Here is a 14,229-nt window from a genome sequence, read left to right on the forward strand (position 1 = left end):
AGATACCGTGTCAGGCCCAGAGCGCAGGTACAAGGAAAACGTTTCAAATCAGGTCAGCGCTAAAAATACCATGGACAGAGGTGAGCAGCACAGGAGCAGTGGACAGAGATGTCAGTCAGGAGTAGCGCATTAGCAAAAAACGTACACAGTGACAGAGATAATGAAGACCACATCAACGCTATTCAAGGCAGCTCAGACACATGATTATGGGCAGAGGTGCAGGACTGACATGCACATAACAGGCCACAGAAAAACAAGCGGCTCTGATACCATGTTAAACACACATGGAAAATATAGAATAGGAAAGATAAATCAGTGAGTTCATTTTTTATTAACATCAGATATACATTTATAGTACAAATATGTGACTCTTGGGTTTCAGATCCCAAGGTCTCTTGGACTCCTTTTGTCCATTCGACTTCCACACTAACCCACTTAGGATTAGGTGTCCAACATCCTTAAATGTTAAAGGAAATCCATTGATGAACCTTTGAACCTTCGTCTTCTCATCCTTAAGGTATGGCACATACCTTGACAGATATAGAAACTTAGTCATACTCTTCATCTATCATAGAACCCATCTTTATCTCATAGAACTCCTTAGCCTTTACATTGTAATATCTCTCGGACAAGTACTTCTTTCTGACGAGTCTTTTAGACTCATGCCAACTCAACTCCTCTGGTTTGATGCCTATGACATGCTTCACATCTTCCCACCAGATGTCAGTCTTTTCCTTGAGATTGAAAATAAATATCCCAGCTTTCATATTCTTTGTATAATCATGAAACTCTAATAACTTCTTCATCCCAAGTAGCCATGTTTCTGAATCTTCTAGTTTATTTAGCTCTCCATCAAATGTAGGAGGCTTGGATTTCTTGAACTCATCTAGCAAGTACTGCTTCTCAATCCTCCAATAAGGATGATAACAATGATGACCATGATGTCTCTCTGATCCAGAACTAGAATAGAACCCATAACCACTACCTCTCTTGTTAGGTGTATCCAACCAACTGCCACCTCTCATTGTGCCATCCCTCTCTAACCTATATCCTGATTGAGACTTGCTACCATATGCCCCATTAGTCCTTTCCTCTTGTCCATGACTAATCCGTGTCTCTATAAAAATAATAATATTTGAAGGATAACTGCATTCACCTCTAATTTCTTTTCCTGAGATTTGGAAAGTATTTCCCGTGACTAAATTATCCTGTCATTATTTTCCTTGCAACTTCTGATTTCTACCTTCAAGCTTCTCAGTGTATCTACTATATCAGGAGAGTACTCATCTCTTTGCTGCTCAACTGATCTATAAGGAGAGTCACGTGAACTGTAATCCACCATTTTTCTTGTCATCTTTGATCTTCTATTTCCTACAAACATGCCATGTTAGATAAACCAAATATAGACATAATCAAAATCATACCTTAGTGAAGTTTAGGGGAGGCTATCTCATCTGCATAATCAATACAAATTAGAACTATATATATTTATTCATAATGATATCAAAATATCAAAACCTCAACATCATAACATACCAACATCATCATGATGCCACAACTACAATAATAACCTTCACAACACATGCACAACAAACACATTGATGACTAGCATGCATACATAAGAACCACATTTATCCCATCCAGTCCAAGTGTTTAAACCTGTAAGCTCTGATACCACATATAAACGCCCCTCCCCACATTTACCCACTTTTACAAGCCCTATAGGTAAATGTGAATTTGAGTGATACTATGACATGACTCGACATCCAATGTTTTAGTTAGGGAAGTGGGGCCTACAAATTGAACACCTATTGGTATCCTACAAGAACTACAAATCACTCAAGAGCTGAACAACCACCCCAGGTGATCAATCCATGAGTTGGAACCCTTTTGCACTGACCTAACACCCCAATCACACACACAACAAGGGAAGAGTGCGATTATATGCCTCCAACTACACACATATGCATGCTTCCATGTGGTTATGGCCTAATTTCCCTGTTTTGTGTCAACGGTCCCGAGATCGGAGTCACTTTTCCAGGCCAACCTCCAGACCACTGCCTAAAACTTCTTGTAGCTTTCCAGAATCACATTTAACATGATGGAAATTCTAAAAATTCAAACTTGAATAAGAAACTTTACCTAGACTTCCTAAAACACACTAGAGATTTAATCAAACATATGGAAAATATGTAAGCTACAGGTCATGAATGCATATCTTACCATAAACTGATGGTATTAATCTAAGAATCACCAAGAAGGCTCTAAGCCCTCTATAGCTAGCTGCAATAACACTTGTTAGTCCATGTGTTCATCAACCATTGAATAACTTATCAAAATATTATAAGAGCCGTAGATAATACATCACATAACCAACATATAACCAACAAATAACTAGCATCGAAACCATGGAAAATCAGTTATAACATCACCATCATAATCGATACAAATGTTCATAGGTCATAATAGGAAAATATATCATATTAACATGTGAAAATGCCAACCAAGTCAGGGAATTCCATGTACCACCCAATTATAGATTGGGCTGAACCAAATCTCTCTTTCAACTAATCACCCCTGCGCCATATTCAAAGCATGAATGTGGGACCTCATGGAATAAACAAGACAAAATTCCTATGTGATTTAGTTCGGAAAATGCTCAATATTAATCATGAATCACAAAAGCCTGCATTCTAAGACAAAACCAACCGAGGCTTCCAGAGGCCAAGCCACCTCAACCCTCAACTATAGTGATTCCACCTCTACGGTCCGGAAATCACTAACACCAACCAGATCGGTCTCTACCCAAGCTGTTTAAGGCTCCAGGAACTAGTAACTCAACCCACAACCTTCCCCAAATCTAGAGTGTTTGTTCCAACTACGGCTCAGGGACTAGTAACTCAACCCACCAACGGCTCAAGAGCATTTTTCCAACCAAGAACTAATAACTCAACCCAAGATATTTCAAGGCTTCTAGAGTGTTTGTTCCAACCCATAGCCATAAGGAACCTAAACACCAATAAGAAAAAACAAGTGGAAAAACCCACAACACCATGACTATCTAAGAAATGGAAAGGAAAGGTTGAAACCATTGAAATCCAAGCGAATCTCCATGCCAATGAAAACACATAACCATAGAATCACATGCATATACCATGCATCCAGAAATCAACAAGGAAATCACACATGGAACCTGTTACCTGCAAGCAATCCAACTGTAGCTGTTGATCCAACTGTAGTTGCCAATCCAACTATTTCTTTTCATTGTCCTACTTTTCTTTGCCTTCTTTCTCCGATCCAAGTGAATGCACAAGTGCTACAAGAATGCTCCAAGATTTCTCTAAGTGTGCAAGAGTATGAGATAATGAAGGAGTGAAATGAGAGAGCCCAAAACTAAACTGACAAAAAATGAACCAACAAAAGTTGTGAATTGTTTCTCCAAAGCCTTTTTATCATTGAGGCCTCTATATTCTTCATTTTCCTTCATTTTTCCTCTAATTTCCCTTGCATGCAAATATGTGTCTCTTGACCTTCCTTTTCTCCTATTTTCCTTTATTTCTCATTATTAAATCCCATTTAATGCCTCTTTTCCTTTGCAAATGCCTTTGCCAATTTCCATAGCCATCAATTAATCAAAAGTTATGCCCACTAAATTTTTTTACCCAACATTCATCTTGGAATACATGTCCCATGACCTTGGTCTTATTTTTTATTTACATGGAAAATCAACCAGGGATTGTTACATGAGAGGTCAAATGCTTTAAGTGGGTTAGGGAATAAAAGTAGTAACTGGGTTAGGGACTTATGGGTAGATGCGTTAGTGATTTTCTAGGGTTTAATGGATTGTGAGTTAAGGTTAGGGGAATAGTTTATTAATGTGTAATGGTATGGGTTTATAGTTAGGTGTAATGGATTAGGGGTTAAAAATTATTAGGTTATTATGTTAGTTAGTTAGTAGGACGTGGGTTAGGATTTAGTGGGTTAGTAGTTAAGGGTTGGTGGGTTGGATGTTAATGGTTATGGATTAGAGTTTAATGCATTATGGGTTAATTTTTAAAGGGTAAAAGGTTATGGGTTAGAAGTTCATGGGTTATTTGGTTAAGGGTTTCAATTTAGAAGTCAATAAGTTTAAGTATTAAGGGTTAAACATTACTAGTGATATGTGTTATTGAGATGTTGAGTTAGTGGGTGAAAAGTTAGAGGTTTGTGCTTAATATGTTAGTAGGTTTATGCTTATGGGATTGTGGGTTAGTGGTTTTGGCATGGTGGGTTAGAGAGAAATCATGGTTAGCAAGTTATAGTTTGGTTGTTTAGTGGGTTAGTGCATTAAGAGTTAGTTAATTAGGGGTTGCAATGGTTAGAGGGTTATAGTTTAGTGCGTTGAGCATTATTAGGTAATGAGTTGTAGTGGTTAATGAGAAAGAGGATTAACATTAAAATATTTAATCAAGTGCACAATCTTGAAGTAATAACTTTTTCAAATCATTAAAGTGATATGCAAAAATTGAGTGATTATGCTTTTTATTTTAATGTTCCATTTCTAGATACATTTAAAGGCATTCTTAAATAAGTTCATTGTCATCCTCAAGATTCAACAACTATTTTTCTTCTTTGTGTTGGTATCTTTAGAAGCTCTATCAACTTCATTTGAATAATTTCCTTGGAAGTTCCACGAGTTAGATCAAATTCATGAATATCCAACTCTTCTGTTTTGGGCTTCTATTGGCATTTTTGAGTCTTGTGAGGTTTTGGTGTTTCTATAGTCTTTTATGTTTCATGTAGAACCTATTTACCAACTGAGAGTTTCATTTTGGAAACCTTTGTCTCTAATGTATTTCTTGATTCTTTATTTGATCATCTTTGGCTTCGTCTTGTTTGCACGCCTCCAATAATCTTAGGACTTTAACCTTTGATTTTGAGATTATATGTTTGCTAAGAAACTAAATCCTTTGTGATGGCTAATCTATCTTCATTTTAGGGTACTCCTTAATGCCATATTCTCAAATCATTTGCATTAATACTTCCTTTTCCTACAACAATGCTTTGCTTTTCCATCGAAGCATAATATATGCTACTAGAGGAATTGTTTGAAGTATTGATGAAATAAATTCATATGTTACTTTTATGTTGGACATCCACTTATGCAATTTATTCCTTCATTCTTGAAAGTAATTCCATCCTTAAATATGTCTTCAAATTCATATAATTTCATCTTAAAAACACTAAACATCTATTAAATGTTTTCTCTATATTAAATGTCCCACTTATGTGTGAATTTTTTTCTTCTATCTCACATGTAATTTCTTTGTTAATTATGGTATTAAGCATAAATCCATTAACCTATCTCCATTTTGATTATTCTATTTCTTAACGTCTAGATTTCACTTGTCACTTTATCAATTTCATTTCTCATATCTATTTTATCCAGGTTGATTTCATCCACATCTACTTCTTTCCCCTTAGGTTCATTCTCTACCAAGGTTCTTGATGACTTAAAGAGATCCATTTTACTAATAGCTAGAAAATTTATTTCTAAGTTAATAGCCATAGGTTTGGTTGTATGGAAGTCTGTAGAGTTTTTATGTCTCAATAAAAAGACAATTTTTGTGTCAAATACACTTGTATAATATACCAAAGTTGTATAATTAGATGGCATATTTTTTTGAGTAAATTTATATCTTATTTTGTTAACAATTTGACTAAATTCATTACTAGTTTCATTTTCTCTTTTCTTTATAACAATGAACTCAGTAACATAAAATTTTCATCCTTCTTATTTCCCTGTCAAAGAACACCTTTTCAAAATCATAGCATCCCTTAATGCTATCTCCTACCAAAAAATATCATAGTATCCCCTTGTAGAGATTGGACAGACAATTTCATCAACACATCTTGATAAGAAACTTTTATGTTTCCTGCAAATGCATGAAATGCTTCAAGATGCTTCTTAGTTGTTACAAAATTATTCCCTTGAAACTTTGGTAGTTTTTAAAGTTTATTAGGGATATCATGTGATTGTCCATCTATATCAATGATGACGAAGGGTTGGTGCTTGTTAAGTTACCACATTCTCTAAGTCATGGCTCCTAATGTGGCACTCAAGTTACTAAATTTTATAGAATATTCAATAAAAATAAATCAAACAATTTCTATTGTTATATTTGGCTCTTGTGTACTTGAATTCTATGAGACTTGAACCTAATTTTCCACATTCCACTTCTTGAATGTCTTCTTTGGATATTCAAATGGTGGAATAATGATTTGAGAGGGTGAAGGTGATATTATATTTGTTACAGTCCCCTTGTATCCTCTTTTCTTATGGAGTTATTACATGAGATGTGTGATCATGTATGTATCTCATCAATGCCTTTGTATTTTGTATTACTTATATACCAACATATTGGACTTTATCCTAGATGAAAGTTGGCTATTAGTTGTCACTTATACATACACCAAAAACATCAATCCCTTAACATAAATAATACAGGCTTAATGGCAATCCTAGAAACTATAACCAATGTCACCACAATACTTGTTTCTCTCACTTTGCTACTAGTGCATTTATAATGGTAAGGGGTAATCCCTAATACCACTTTTCAACCTATCATTTGAGATTTTTAATGAAATAATTTATCATAAAAATGGAGGTGAAGATATTTATTTTATAAATGGAAGGTTGGCATAGAATTGGTACTTATCCTATTGGGTTATGAGGTAAAATTCATAAGAGGGCTTGCATAGACTCATGGATAATGCAACAACAAAATTCAAGAAATGTGACTTGCTATTGTTTTTGATCAAAAGATGAACTTGAATTAAACAAGGAAGTCAAGAAACAAACCTACTAAAATAATTGATGATAGTATAACAAGTGACAGGATAAGAATATTACATTAGAATAAAGAGAGTTATGTTAACATGTTAATTCATATAACAATCATTAAAGTTTTAAACATTCTAATATCACAAAGAACATAACAAGAGATAGGAATAATTTCAATACTAAATCTTATATAGACTTACCTAAGGATACAAGATCCCAAATGTTGTGACGAAATTAGATTGTTATGCTGTGCCATTAAGAACAATCCTTGAACTATCACTTTATCTATGGAAAATGGAAGAAATTATCAAAACATTACAGTGCCATTACATAGTCCTTAATCTGTGCTTAAATAAAGTTGTGATTTTTGTTTTGAATATTTATAGACGAATTAATTTGAAAATATCAAAGTTGATCATTCCAAGGTTTAAACCAAGCCTCGCCATCATCAATGCTTCTACATATGATCAAAATACTCCCATAATGTGAATTTGCATATATTATTGATCATGATCATAATGAACATTCACATATATGTCTTATGCATTTCCTTTTCATTCGTATTCCTCCATAACAAAATAAGAAACTTCAATTCACAGTTGACGACATTCTATATGCAAAATAAAGGGTATTTATGCCTTTGATTTGGACAAAGTTTCATATGCCATGTGTCATTTGTCTACTTTTAAATTTGGAAGCCTCTATGTACTTGTTGGCCTCATTAGCTTGTCTTCAACTTTTATAATGATGTGGAGGTGACAATAAGGAAATATGGGATGGTGGTTGAGGGTTTTTTTTGTTCCACACCCACTCAAGAATTCCATGTGGAGCTCGGTGGATGGCATGTTGATGTAATCCAATATACAGCAAAAGATGTAGAGGTGGATAACCAATGCAACAAATTTAGGCAATGCAATGTTAAGAGGGTATGGTTGGAAGTGTTGCACCCTCTACATATATGAATTTGATGCAAAAGTACTCTCAATGTGAGGATGAATGTGGTAGAATAAGGTTCCACCCATGAAAGAAAGAAACAAAAAGAAAGAAAATTAACATTTTCTTTTAAAATAACTAAAATTGAACTTTTTCCTGGATTGAAAAAATTAATTATTTATGAGTAAACATTTCATTTTAAAATTATAGATTAAAAAATAAAATATAATAATTTACTTGACAAAATATTAATATAACATTAAAAATTTAAGATAATGATATTTAATTTTATTTAAAAATTAAAAATAAAAAATTATTTTGTTAAAATTAATAATTATTAACATTAAATTTTCATTATATTTTTAAAAATTTAAGATGCAAAATTAAAATAAAAAATCTAAAATCTAAAATTAGATTAAAAAATTCATATGAAATAAAGAACCATATTAAATAACGCGAATTAAAAGTGGAATGAAGATTAATTTTTAATGTTAAGTTATGAGCTTAAGTAAAAAAAACAAACAAGGTTAATAGTTATTCAAACACAAAACATTATATTTTATAAGCATCTTCCATACAACCTGTACTTATACATCGCGATGTTCGAATCCCATGAACTCGTCTTTACAGCAAAAATGCCATAACATATACGCAGCATATGACAATGTACCTTCATATAAAATCTTTTACTTTTTTTTTTTCCTTCCTTATGTACATATTAACTCAAACATCTTGGCCTAACAAAAAATTATATAATGATATATTCTTCCAGGCATTGGAAAGTTATAATGCGATATATAATTCCAAGTTTCCGAAATTCTCGAAGTAACAATATTTAAAAGACTCTGATGTGACCAAATTACATACAACACAATTTTTTTATCCGTGTCATTTTCAGTTTGAAATTTCCAAGAAAGACGAACCCTCAAAACTTCACTTGCCTTTTTGTCATTTCATCTGTATTTTCTGCACAACCATCTACGCATCTTTTTCATTTGAACTGCACTGTCATCTCATCTGTATTTGCTGCAAACCATCTACGCATCTTTTCCATTTGAATTGCACTGCATGTCATGGAAGCTTTGTTGTATTCTGAGAAATGCCCATTAGAGAATGAAGCAAGAAAGCCACAAATTGGAATTTGAACAATGGGAATTCATTCAAAATGAGGTAAAAGAAACAACTAACCAGTATGATGATAATGAGCATGAGGAGCAAGGCGCCGATTCCCCAGGAAGAGCCTCCAATATTATGTATCGTGGAAGCATCCACCCTGGTTACTGTGAGTTCAGCAGAGCTCTCTCCCATCAACCACGATATATAGATTGCCACCACCAGTAACACCAGCAGAACAGGGAGCCAAACCGCCGGATCGACCGCCCAAGAAAAAGACGTTTCAGTCTCCGCGTCACTGTCGTCCTCCCGAGCGAAAAACCGAGGCGAAAGTATTATGAAAAACGTCAACATCAGCAGCGCCAACGGCTGGATGGGAGAAGGACCTCCTGAATCTTCCGTAGTCGACATCAACAATAAAACAACCCTAACCCTAATCGAAACCCAAAACTGAAAATTCTGCGCAGGCAGATTGGATTAGAACTTGCCCATGAAATAAATATCCATTCCCCAAGTCTTCGTGACTGGATTCCGAGCGCTCTGCAAATGTTGTTGCAGCAGAACAGGTGAATGATTTTGCAGAGCCAACATAATTGAAGCAGGCAGATTGGATTAGAACTTGCCCATGAAATAAATATCCATTCTCCAAGTCTTCGTGACTGGATTCCGAGCGCTCTGCAAATATTGTTGCAGCAGACCAGGTGAATGATTTTGCAGAGCCAACATAACTGAAGCAGCGAATGTGAGAGTCAAAGTTTGGTCTGGAATATATGTAAGATGTAGAAAGCATGGCATTCGAAAGAGTAGGCGAGGTGATGGCAGCAGAGAATAAGGAATATATGAAAGCCAATTAAAGCTTTGAAGGCCAAATATGCTTTTGGGCCCTCTCCATGTTCTCCTCTGTCGTGTCATGTATTTATTTATTAGTTTGGAATCATTGGGATGCTCAGAAACTCTCGCTGTTCAAACCAACAAAAGCAATGTTCCCGAATAAAGAGCGGTACGAATATATAGGTGAATGTGTGTCGCAGGTTTTTTCACTGTTTTTTAATTACTGTTCATTGTACGAAGGTGAAGATTAAAGGAAAAGTTCGGAGCAATGTATTGTGTGTTTGATTTGGATTTAAAATAGGCTGAACGTGCGTTTGGCTTCTGTGTAGATGGGGATTTTACTTTAGATTCTGGGGTTGGTAAATTGGGTTTGGTGGAATGGTGAATGTTCTGCATTGAAAGACTTGTCAATTAATATAGTGGTCTTGTTTAGTTCTAGATTTAGTTTTCTTGTCTAGCGTAGTTTGTGGATTGTTTTAAGCTCAGGTGCGTAGTGATTGCTTTATGTTCAGATTTATAGTAGCTGTTGCACTGACTTGATCACAAATCTTTTGCTCCTTTTCTTACCGTTCTGCCGATTCTTCAGACTCTAAAAACTTATTAAAAAAACCTTAATAGTAAAAGTGATTAAAAAAGCCTTAATGGTAAAAATAAATAGCAGAACAGAATGATAAAGCGAAGAGGCAAATAAACTTAATACGTAAAAGTAAATAGCAGAACGGAATGATAAAGCAAAGAGGCAAATATTTTTATTTGAATACGCGCATCATCTCAGAAACGAATGTAATAAGCATGCCATCAGCTCAAAATAAAAGATCAACCAGAAGAATTAAAAAAAACTATGAAAAAAGCCCTACATGTGCATATAACAGATGGCTTTCCGAGTAAAATTAGTACAGTAACAAAGTAGGATTTAAATATTCAAATATAGGATTTAAATATTCAAATATAAATATGGGTTTATTTGTTTTGAATAGAAAAATTAGGAAAAAGAAGACGAAGAGTTATAATTGCCTATAAAAAAAAAGCCGATTTTAAAAGTAAAATGATTAAAAAAGAAGGTAAGACTCCCATATAAATATGGGTTTTACTTTGTTTTTTCTTCGGTTTCATCCGAAGGGGCTGCATGCCACTTGACTCATACAATGGAGTCTGATGTTAATTGACTCATACAATGGAGTGGAGTCTGATGTTAATGGAGCCAAAGAAAATTGAATATTGAACTCATGCCTCATAGAGCCAAAATTATAGTTAAAAACTTCAACCAATTAAGTTACCCACATAATATTCACATTACATTCATCGCGATAACAAAGAGACTCAAATATGGACTTTACTTTATCAAAGATAAAGTTAAATATAAATACGGGGTTTACTCAAGTTTTGTTTTCAATGTTTAGTTTTTATAATTTTTTGCTCGCATACAAAATACCAGGATTACTTGTTTAGTTTGTTTATATATATATAAAGCTATGTTTAAGTATTTAAAGTGTTAAATTTATTTATATGTTTAAAAATATAAATTAATAAAAATAAAAATAAATATTTAAAATTTATTTTATTATTGATTTTGTTTTTTAATATATGATTAGATAGTAAGTTTAAATTGCGTAAGATATATAATTTAAGTATTTCATTTAATTTTAAAAAGGTTGAATTTATTTATATTGAAAATAATTAAATAACTAAAAATTACAATTTTTTAGAAAATTATATCACCCATTTCTAATAAAAATCACAAAAAATACAATTATTTTTATACATTTTCATTCTACAAATTTTTATATTTGAATGGATGCATATAATTTATCTATTTTTATGGAATTAATTTCTTTACTTTTTTTTTTATTTTGCCAAAATTAGAATTTTGTATTTATATGTAAGTTTGTCTTTGAATAGAAACAAAGACATTAGGTAATACATAGATATATCTTCAAAATTTTTTCCTGTTCTCTTAATTAGCAAAATTACAATTTTTTCTCAGCAAAATTACAATTTTTCCCAAAGAGAATTCAAACTTGACAACAAAAAAACAGAGTTTTGTAGGTATATACCTTACAAAACTGACCCACAAATAAAACAAAAGTAACATGTCACCAGTGATTGATAATACAATCTTTCATAAATGTGTCATGCCAATTCATTTAGATCTAAGGAATATGATTGATTTTTAAATTTCCCAATCTTAATTTACACCCTTCATTAGCACATTAGTCCACATCTTTATTGAGATTATGGAGAACATGGAAATATGCTATTTAAGAGAACCCTTCTCATGCTTTCCTAATTCTTTTCATAAGTCTAGTGTTTTGTTCCTAGATGAGTCTTTCACCAAATGTTGGAGAAGAAGGAGGGAGTCTCCCAAAAAGTGAGCATTAGAAGGAGGAAGTCTCTAAAACAGTGGGATAAGCTACCTAATTTTTTTTGGCCAGCCGAATCCCATAGTAAAGGGCATACGCTGAAACTTGGTTGTTTGTCATCCATCCTAAACCCCATGAATACTCTGCAAATTTAATTTCCTCAGGGCCATGAAACACTCCTCTCCCTCTCGAATACTCTGCAACTTTAATTCCTTGGATTCATAAAACACCCCTCGCTCCAGCCACCCTTAAATTAATTTCTCAAATTAAATTAAATATATAAAAATAAAGAAAAGTAATTTTAATATATATATATATATATATATATATATATATATATATATATATATATATATATAATATTATATTTGTCTCAAAATTTTTAAATATTTATTTAAATATATTAAATGTTATTTTATTTTAATTATTATTAATCATAATTATTCGCTATATATATATATATATATATATATATATATATATATATATATATATATATATATATAACTTTCTCATAAAATATTAATGTGCTAATAGGCCCTCTCTAATCTAGTATGGCATATTTGTTGTAATGTTTAACATTTTGACTTGGTTAAAATAAAAAAAAATAAAATAAAATAACAGTTTGAGACTCTAACCCATGGTATTTCCCATGGTATTATTCTCTAATGTGGCCTATTTAAAAGCTAATAATTAAACTTGCCTAGATCCATCTTAATTTCTGATCTACCAACTGTTGAGAGAGATCAAATCTCTTTTCACTCTAAAAGAGGTTTTCACCTCAAGAGAAAGATTTGATCCCTCTCGACGCGTGGTAGATCCTGAATTAAGATAGATCTACACTAACTTAATTTAAAGATATTTATTTAAAACTGAATTAAAAAAATGAAAATTGCAATATTTTTTAAGTTTAATAAAAAAATTTAGGCATTGACATTTAGAGTTATCAATAATGTCGTTTTCTATTATATGAAACCATAACTAATCTACAAAAGTGTTAATCTTCTTCTTCTTATTTTATTTTTAATTTAATTAAAAAAAAATTTAAAGACTACTCAACCTTAAAATTATTGATAAAAATTGAAAAATAAATAAATTTATATATTTTATATTTTTTCTTTCATTTTAAACATATAAAAATGTTATAAATCTATTTAGAAATAATAATAATAATAATAATAATGTTTGAAAAATTTAGGGGTGGTTATTTTTAAAACATGTCAAGAGGATTCCATCTTATTTATAATACTAACAACATATGTGAGCTGAATTATATTATTATATTGTTTGTCATGCATCTTGATGTTTTTAGAGTGCAAAAAGTGGAGGAATCAACTCATAGGACTATTTTTACTAAAGGGACCCAGTTTGGCAAATTAGGGTTTGAAACATTCTAGGAGCATTTTGAGTCATTGAATGCTGTTTTTTGGGGTAAAAATTTTCCGCTTTAGTGTTATTATTTTTCTTCATATTCTACACACAAACACCTTTCCAATGATGCAAGAATCATTTCAATCAGAGTTCGTATGCAAAATTTATGCCACTTAGAAGTTGACCTTCCTATTTTCACTACCATAATTCGAGAGAATGCCATGTCAGCCCCCATTATTCATGGAAAAGGGGATAGCCATGTGATTATGATGAAGAAGACTCTAGAAGAGTCCATATCATAACTCTGGTTAAGTCTAGTCGAGGTAGTCAAACCTAACCACTGGTAGGCTATCGGGCTGTGTTATAATCGAGCCACTCAGAGGAAAAGGGGTTACATTTCTTTTCAAGTGCATTTACTCCACATATGAGAAAAAATAGCTGAGAGGGATAAGAGATAGAGCATATAGAGAGGATTTGTGCACTGTAATATCCCACTGACCACATACCATACTTCTTTGTACTTGTAGCCATTTTCTGTTCATAGAAAGAGAGCAAAGCGACCTCATCTTCTAGTTGAGTTTCCTCCCAAAAGGGTTTCCCAAGTTATATCTCATGCCAAATCATGGTTTACAAGTTTTTATTTCATTTCTCTGTATTTTTGCATAATTTAATTCACATGCATATGCAATTAACAATAATATACAAATCCAAAAATCTAAAGAGAAGTAAAACCTTAATAGTGTAGATTTCATATTTTTTAAATATAATTTTATCATATCTATTGTGACAAATTTTCCA

At 32.6% G+C, this 14,229-nt stretch overlaps 1 long non-coding RNA gene across 1 annotated transcript; it reads right to left on the reverse strand.

Annotated features, from left to right (window-relative positions):
- Positions 1 to 8,427: 8,427 nt before the first annotated feature.
- On the reverse strand, positions 8,428 to 9,598 carry LOC149220269 (uncharacterized). The gene is made up of 2 exons (XR_016248745.1): positions 8,945 to 9,598; positions 8,428 to 8,820 (listed from the first exon to the last, which is right to left on the reverse strand). It is a non-coding gene; the product is annotated as an uncharacterized LOC149220269 (long non-coding RNA).
- Between the last annotated feature and the right edge of the window lie 4,631 nt (positions 9,599 to 14,229).

The sequence above is a fragment of the Pinus tabuliformis genome, chromosome Q (genome assembly GCF_031772625.1).
Source record: "Pinus tabuliformis cultivar Carrire ecotype Pingquan chromosome Q, CPIR1, whole genome shotgun sequence".
Classification (NCBI taxonomy): Eukaryota; Viridiplantae; Streptophyta; class Pinopsida; order Pinales; family Pinaceae; genus Pinus; species Pinus tabuliformis.